The sequence below is a fragment of the Podarcis bocagei genome (genome assembly GCF_964188305.1).
Source record: "Podarcis bocagei genome assembly, chromosome: 6".
In the NCBI taxonomy this organism is placed as follows: Eukaryota; Metazoa; Chordata; class Lepidosauria; order Squamata; family Lacertidae; genus Podarcis; species Podarcis bocagei.
Window position 1 is genome coordinate 94682664 of NC_138130.1, and position 8765 is coordinate 94691428.

The window sequence follows — 8765 nt, forward strand, 5'->3', positions numbered from 1 at the left end:
ACTTGCTGCCCCGTGGTCTCAGCAGTGGCACCGTCCCGGCTGCGAAGGCACTGCTGCTTACAAGAACTAGACAGGATAAGGGTGGTAAGTGATGGGTTGGCAGCGTTGGGGGTCCTGCTGGTGTATGGGGGATGCCGCCCTCCAGCCATACAGCTGCCTGTCCCTGCCGCAGCGACATCACAGCCAGGAGGGTGCCTCTGTCATTTGCTTGCCCCTTCCTGTGCCACAGCTATAAAGCCACTGGCTTGCTAAAATTCAGGCACATCCACGACCCCCTTCTTCCCGTGCTGTAAGAAACCCCTGGCTTTACTTTGAGAAGCATTCACTGAAGGGCTGAACTGGTAGAGCTCTGTGGCTCAGGCTGCAAAGTCTCTGGGCTGCCTCCAGACAAGGGCCACACTCACACCTTTAAAGTATTGTGACACCGATTTAAACAGTCCCCCGAAGAATTCTGGGAGGTGTAGTTTGAGAGTTCAGTCCTTCTTCCCAGGGGACTCTGGGAATTGTGGTTCTGTGAGGGGGATCTGGGTGCTTAGGAGACCCCTTTCCCCCTCACAGAGTTACAGTTATCAGGGTTAGATGGGTCAGCACCACTCTGAATTGTAACTCTTGAGAGGGGAAATAATTTTGTTTAGTCGTTTAGTCGTGTCTGACTCTTCGTGACCCCATGGACCAGAGCACGCCAGGCACTCCTGTCTTCCACTGCCTCCAGCAGTTTGGTCAAACTCATGCTGGTAGCTTCGAGAACACTGTCCAGCCATCTTGTCCTCTGTCGTCCCCTTCTCCTTGTGCCCTCCATCTTTCCCAACATCAGGGTCTTTTCCAGGGAGTCTTCTCTTCTCATGAGGTGGCCAAAGTATTGGAGCCTCAGCTTCACGATCTGTCCTTCCAGTGAGCACTCAGGGCTGATTTCCTTAAGAATGGAGACGTTTGATCTTCTTGCAGTCCATGGGACTCTCAAGAGTCTCCTCCAGCACCATAATTCAAAAGCATCAATTCTTCGGCGATCAGCCTTCTTTATGGTCCAGCACTCACTTCCATACATCACTACTGGGAAAACCATGGCTTTAACTATACAGTCCTTTGTTGGCAAGGTGATGTCTCTGCTTTTTAAGATGCTGTCTAGGTTTGCCATCGCCTTCCTCCCAAGGAGCAGTCGTCTTTTAATTTCGTGACTGCTTTCACCATCTGCAGTGATCATGGAGCCCAAGAAAGTAAAATCTCTCACTGCCTCCATTTCTTCCCCTTCTATTTGCCAAGAGGTAATGGGCCCAGTGGCCATGATCTTTGTTTTTTTGATGTTGAGCTTCAGACCGTATTTTGCGCTCTCCTCTTTCACCCTCATTAAAAGGTTCTTTAATTCCTCCTCACTTTCTGCCATCAATGTTGTGTCATCTGAGGTTGTTGATATTTCTTCTGGCAATCTTAATTCCGGCTAGGGATTCATCCAGCCCAGCCTTTTGCATGATGAATTCTGCATATAAGTGAAATAAGCAGGGAGACAATATACAGCCTTGTCGTACTCCTTTCCCAATTTTGAACCAGGGGAAATAATAGGCGTCTCCTAACAACTCCCGGCATCCTTTACAAACTACACCTCCCAGAATTCTTTGGGGGACTTTTTAAAGTGCTAGCATGGCTCTTAAACATGGCAAGAGAGTTGCTGCTTGGATCTTGTTGGCTTCCATGGGAGCCAAGCTCAGCTCAGCTTTGACCCAAACCATTTGTTTTTTAAAGGAACAGTCTCTGTAGCTCTGCAGATGTGTGTCTTGCAAGGGTTATAGCTGAACAGGTTGGATCTGCACATGTACTGTGCCGCTAAACTTCCCAAGAACTGATCTACCACGTTCAGAGTAATTTTATGGGGCAGCCTTGGTTGCACTGTACCATTTCTAGCTGCAGTTGCGAGACTAGCTGTCTAAATACCCATGATCATTTACGACACCCCCCAAATCTTCTTGCATGTAGAAAGCTAGCACCTCAGGGAGAGTGCTCGGCCCGAATCTGTCACCTTGGTGGGCTAGTTTTCTTTCTTTCTTTAAAGGCCAGGATTTAGGGAGCATCCGACATGCAACTCCCACCTGTTGTCTGAAGAGGTTACAACCTTGATAGAGGGCGAGAGCGTGTGGTTGCTTTCAATGCTCAGGTCAGCTTTTAATAAGTCCATTTGATGAGATCCATTCATGCAGGCTGTTGGGTTTAATGGGATTTGGATGGCGCCGTCCTTTGGGGAATTCACCGTGTCCTCTTGCATGGTTCTTGTTTCAGCGAGGCTTTGTGCAAGAGAGTTCCCTGCTTGGCTGTGCTGATTGGGAGAGACAAAAAAGTTGGAAACTGAGAGCCTAACCTTAGCTTGCAGCTAGATTCCCATCTCTCTTCTCCCTCTCCTATTCCCCGAATCTCTTTCAGTCTTCCCCCAACACTGATACATGACTCTGCTGTTCCCAGTGTCACACACTCTCCAGTCTCAATAAGAAAAAGTCTTCCTTTATTTTTATAGTCGTCTTTACGTCTAGAGCATGTGGGTTAATAAAGAAAAGTGAGTGGAGGGTCATTTCTGACAATTGGCTTATTCAGAGACTGTTTTGTTTTGGTTTCTTTTTCTCTCCTCCCCTTGCCTCGCCAAACCCCCCTCATTCTCTCCCCCCCCCCCACCGGCCACCGCCGCCCCAGGCCCTCCAAGTAAACCTATCAGTCCTTCCCCGGAGACCCATTGCATTAAGCAATTAAGGCTTAATATATTTCACTCTGTGTGATTGCATCTGTGTCGACGCCGGTCTGGGCAAACCGAAATGTTAAGTTCCTTGGCAGCTTTGCCTGTGCACAGATCAGTTGCATAATTTGTGTGTCAATTACAATTAAAAAGACATTCTCCAGCCATGAGACCAGGGGGTACAGCTGACTCACTCCGAACCAAAATGAAAGCGCTGTTTGTGCGTGCGTGTCTTTATCAGTCTGAGAAGAATGTGAGTGCACTCTTTTCTTTTCTTGTCTTTAGCTAAAAGGGTAAGCTGCCCCCTCACCCCACCTGCCCTGTTACATGACCCCAAGAGAATAAACCTGGCTATTGCTTGGTGAGTAATGCCATCTTAAACATAGGCAGCCAGGTTCACTGGAGCAATATTTAGCTGGTGGGAGTTTGATGACTGTAAACTTTAGCCTGTAGGCAGTCGGCAGAAGCTGCTCAGATGTTTGTCGGAGAACAGAATGTTAATGGTTGCCCGATTGCCTGGCGGGCAATTGTGTTCACAGCACGGCTTGCCTTCCTTGTGTGGGCCTTGAATTCAAGAGTTTTCTTCTTGCGTTCCTCCCCTGTACATGCACAGTCCTTGCTCCGATGTGCAAATGTTGCGCATGGGTGGCACATACCATGGAGAGCAGCCGGGAGGGGGAACCTGTGGTCCCTCCAGACTTTGCTGAATCCCAACTCCCATCGTTCCTGACCTTGGCCATGTTGGCTGGGGAAGATGGAAGTCGGAGTTCCAACAACAAGGAGAGGACCATCGTTTCTCTGTAGGAGGAGGAGGTGCCACTGTATAGGCACATGTGCAAACCAAGTGCTAAAATAATATCCCTCCCTCCCCGGGTTGGTGCTTTTGGGTTGGCACCGCAAGCACAGAGCTGGGAGCGTGGAGAGCTGGACATGTGTCCTGCTGCTTTCACTAGGCTCCTTTTAAAAAAAGAAAAGAAAATCTTTCCGGTCCAGTTTGGCTGGTGATAGAAGGAGTTGCAGTAATATTTCCCCCTCTCCCTTTCCAAAGAGGGACGCAGGTGGCGGTTCGAATCCCCGCAACGGGGTGAGCTCCCATTGCTCGGTCCCTGCTCCTGCCAACCTAGCAGTTTGAAAGCATGTCAAAGTGCAAGTAGATAAATAGGTACCACTCCACCGGGAAGGTAAACAGCGTTTCTGTGCACTGCTCTGGTTTTCCAGAAGCAGTTTCGTTATGCTGGCCACATGACCAGGAAGCTGTACGCCGGCTCCCTCTGCCAAGAAAGCGAGATGAGCGCCGCAACCCCAGAGTCGGTCACAACTGGACCTAATGGTCAGGGGTCCCTTTACTTTACCTTTCCAAAGATCATTCAAGTGCCTCTTTCAAGCTGCCTCGATCAATGCATATGACAGATTGTTTCTGCTGGGTGCCTTTTAAAAAAAGCATCTGCTCAAACCTGTTGGCGCTCGAGAGTTCTGCCGTAGTTTCCTTTCTCTCTTTTCACCCACTTCAGTGGCTACGTCTGAGCTAATGCTCCAGAGGTTATTTCAAGCCCACCCGCGGGTTCCTATGTTGCCAATGATAGCACAGTGCAGGGAATTGACCCGGTGCTCAAATGCTAGTTTCTCCCCAGGATGAACGTGGATTTTCTACCACCACTGCTTTAGACACTGGCTGCTTTCACATGGCAGTTTATTCCTTTTTCACAACTTCCCTCTAACTCTTAAGCTCTGCATTCTATTTGAGCTTTTGCAAAACTTTAAGTCACTTCTGGAACTATCGTCTAACATCGTGTCTGTGTTATTTGCTTCTAGAAAAATAAACCTGTTTGCAAATATAGTCATACCTCGGGTTGAATGTGCTTCGGGTTGAGCGCATTCGAGTTGCGCTCCGCAGCAACCCGGAAGTAATGGAGCGCGTTACTTCCGGGTTTTGCTGCTTGCGCATGTGCAGACGCTCAAAATGACGTCACGCGCATGTGCAGAAGCGGCGAAAAGCGACGCGTGCGTGCTCAGACGTGCTGTCGCTAGTTACATTTGCTTCTAGATACAAATGGGGTCTGGAACAGATCCCGTTCGTATCCAGACGTACCACTGTACAGTGGTACCTCGGTTTACGAACTTAACCCGTTCCGGAAGTCCATTCTTAAACTGAAACCATTCTTAAACCGAGGTGTGCTTTCCCTAATGAGGCCTCCCGCCACCGCTGCCCTTCCACTGTTCAGATTCCGTTCTTAGACTGAGGTGAAGTTCGCAAACCGGCACACTACTTCCAGTATTCCAGAGTTCATAAACGGAATAGTTCGTAAACAGGGCCGTTGTTAAACCGAGGTGCCACTGTAATATGGATGCTTAGTGCACCACATGCACCACTATATTCCAAGAAGTGGCTTGTTTTTGTGTCATTTGAAAGCTCAAAAATAATGTGGAAATTAAAAGTTAGGGAAATGTGATGTTGGGCTAGGCCGCCGTGTGAATGCAGCCAAAGTAGAGTTCCCCCAAAGCTCAGGGAACCTTGCCATAATAACAAGGTGCAAACCCATTTGCTCCTAACATGCTTTCTCCAAACTGAGGGGTCCACAACCCCCATCAGCTCCACCTAGCACAGGTTTCCAAAGCATCTAGAAGACCCCTCAGTAAACTCGCAAGCAGAACCTCAGCGCAACAGCGCTCTCCCCACTTGTGAGTCAGCTGGACTAGCTCAGTCAGTAGAGCAGGCGACTCTTAATATCAGGGTCATGGGTTCAAGCCCCACGTTGAGCAGAAGATTCCTGCATTACAGGGGGTTGGACTAGATGACCCTAAGGGTCCCTCCTAACACTACAATTTATGATTCTCAACAACGTGTATAATGAATAAAGAATATAGCCATCCTGGCTAGTGACCATCAATGATAATTCCCACTTGCTGTCACTTGGTCTGCCTTTTTAAATACAGTGGTACCTCGGGTTAAGTACTTAATTCGTTCTGGAGGTCCGTTATTCATGAAGCACCACTTCAGCTAATGGGGCCTCCTCCTGCTGCTGCTGCGCCGCCGGAACACGATTTCTGTTCTCATCCTGAAGCAAAGTTCTTAACCCGAGGTACTATTTCTGGGTTAGCGGAGTCTGTAACCTGAAGTGTATGTAACCTGAAACGTATATAACTCGAGGTACCACTGTATTTAGGTTTCCTGTTTTATAATCTAATGCCAGTGAATCCAGCCAGGTGAGGGGAAATTACACCTGAGAACTGGAGCATAAATACATGGTCCCAGCTATAGAGTCTCTGCCTGACAGCTGTGCTCCTCCATTGTTTCTTATTCCCCATGTGCTCTTACTAGGGGATCTCCCTCTCTGCTGTTGGCTTTGGGGGTCATGTGGCCTGGGCCACCTTCAGCGCCACCAAAAACCGTTACATGGCAGGTGGTGGTGGGGAACGACCCTTCACGCAAACCGTATCATGCCTGTATCCCACATCCCGACTATCGTGTGTGGGCCCGGGAAGGAGATATCGCTGCCACGTATTTGGTGAGCAGATGTATCTACTGGTGCACGGGGAAGGGCCCTCTCTTAAGTCCTCTGTTCATGGAATTGCAGTTTGGTGTGATCAGAAGGGCTCTGCCCCAGAACCCCTTGCAAATCTTACGTCCTTCATAAATGAATTTTAAGGACCCCGTGGCTGCATCTCTGTTGCTTGCGAATGTAGAAATGGTCATTTGTCTCTTGGGCCCTGATCTGTGCATGACTTCGGAATAAAGGAACCCTGAATTGGCGAGAGAGGACTATAGCATTTCAGGCTGCAGGTGTGAGCCACGAGCGCTGAATGTCCTCTCCCCCCTTTTGCTCCCTGCAGGTTTTTGTTTGTTTAAAGGCATATCAGAGGATGAGTTGAGCACAGCTCATTCCTTCCTGTGCTGGTTTTCTATTGCTAGCTAGCTTCTGCATAGAGGGAGGGGTCTAGGGTTCAAATTTGCTCTCCCCAGGCCAACACACCCTTTGCCAGGCCTGCTTTTGCACCCATCTCTCGTGTTTTCTCATGGCTGGAATGTGCTTTCGATCATTCTTCTCGGTTTCCTAGCTAGAGAGGGGCATGCGAGCGCAAGGAAGCTCGCCCGCAAAATCCACATCTATTGCTCTGTCCTCCTCCTGCTCCTGGCAAGTGGCTCCCAGGAGGTTGTCCAGAAGGGATTGTGGCCCTTGAGTGAAAAAAGGTTCCATCTCCCGTGTCATAAAAGGACATTAAAAAATAAAAATTGAGCCCCTGCCTGTGCTCTGAAATGGTACAACCGTTTTCTGCTCATCTCAAAATTCCTCACACCTCTTTTCTCTGCAGGTCTGGAGTAGAGCTGAATGATTAGACTTTTGGGTTGCGGCTTTCATTTTTATGTATTCATTCATTTTTTCCATTCATTGCTATTTGTTCTTCTAACAACAAAAATACGACGTTTCCAAGATTAAAGCACCTTTACTTCCAATCTTACTTTTCCCTTTAATAAAGTTCTCTTCTGTTCTGGAGCAGTTTCTCCCTCCTTTTTGCCCTTTCCTTGCTCCCATTAAAGGTAATTGTCCTAAAACAACCTGGTTTCTTAAGCTGTTTGGCACACAGGTACATGATTTATGTTACTCACCTTCAGGATGATAATTGCTTATCCCTGAAACTTTTTAAGGTAAATGGACACTGATATATATTTTTTCTTTGTTGGTGATTGTACAGAAGAGTTAACTACGTCTATTGTAAATTTCTAATTTATCATTGTACAAAAGACCCCAAACTTTGCTATTTAATTTTTGTATCAAAATAAAAAGAAAATGTTTTTATTAATATGACAAAGTGGTGGCAGGTTCTTTTCCCTTCACAATGAACGCTGAGTGAGGGTGAGGTGAGGATTTGAGTATTCAAACCCTTTAAAAGAGCCGCAGGGGGGTCATGTCTTGAGGTCTTCTGCTCCAGCCCCTACTCAATGCTAGAAAACCATCCTCAGCAGATGGTTCTGCAACTTATTTGAAGACCTCCAGGGAAGGTGTGGTGAGACAAATATGACCTTCAGTACATAGTCCAGCTGTTGCAGTGGGTCCAATGAAGAAGAAGAAGAGTTTGGATTTGATATCCCGCTTTATCACTACCCTAAGGAGTCTCAACTCCTTAGGAGATGCGGGTGGCGCTGCGGGTTAAACCACAGAGCCTAGGACTTGCCAATCAGAAGGTTGGCGGTTCGAATCCCCACGACGGGGTGAGCTCCCATTGCTTGGTCCCTGCCCCTGCCAACCTAGCAGTTCAAAAGCACGTCAAAGTACAAGTAGATAAATAGGTACCACTCCGGTGGGAAGGTAAACGGCGTTTCTGTGCGCTGCTCTGGTTCGCCAGAAGCAGCTTAGTCATGTTGGCCACATGACCTGGAAGCTGTACGCCGGCTCCGTCGGCCAATAAAGCGAGATGAACGCCGCAACCCCAGAGTCGGCCACGACTGGACCTAATGGTCAGGGGTCCCTTTACCTTTACTAAGGAGTCTCAAAGTGGCACACAATCTCCTTTCCCTTCCTCCCCCACAACAAACACTCTGTGAGGTGAGTGAGGCTGAGAGGCTTCAGAGAAGTGTGACTAGCCCAAGGTCACCCAGCAGCTGCATGTGGAGGAGCGGGGAAGCGAACCCGGTTCACCAGATTACGAGTCCACTGCTCTTAACCACTACACCACACTGGCTTTCAATGGTCAAGAATGTGGTGGGAAGTGAGGGGCAGATGAGGCTCATTGACCTGGGAGGGTAACCCATTTAGGAGAAGGAAAACACTGATCCTAAAATTCCGCCTTGCTCTTCAGGCGAAGAAAAGGCTCAGGAGGAAACCCTACGCAAATCCAGAGTGGAGTCCCTAAGACAGTTGGATGGCGCCTTGTACTCCTCCTCCTGGCAACTCCTGCAGCCAAGCTGGTGCCAAACCTCTTGCTCTGCTTTCCTTTGGACCACCTCAGCGAGGCCAAGAGGGGGGTGGTCATCTTGTCACGTGGGCAGCCCAGGACCTCCACACACGCACTGCCCAGGCTTGCACCCCAGAGAGGTCACTTTGGTGCTGCTGAT

The 8765-nt window shown here is 48.6% G+C and overlaps 1 long non-coding RNA gene across 1 annotated transcript; it reads left to right on the forward strand.

Moving 5' to 3' along the window:
• Positions 1-5498: 5498 nt before the first annotated feature.
• LOC308588840 lies at positions 5499-7513 on the forward strand. The gene is made up of 2 exons (XR_014008916.1): positions 5499-5649; positions 5878-7513. It is a non-coding gene; the product is annotated as an uncharacterized lncRNA (long non-coding RNA).
• The last annotated feature ends 1252 nt before the right edge of the window (positions 7514-8765 follow it).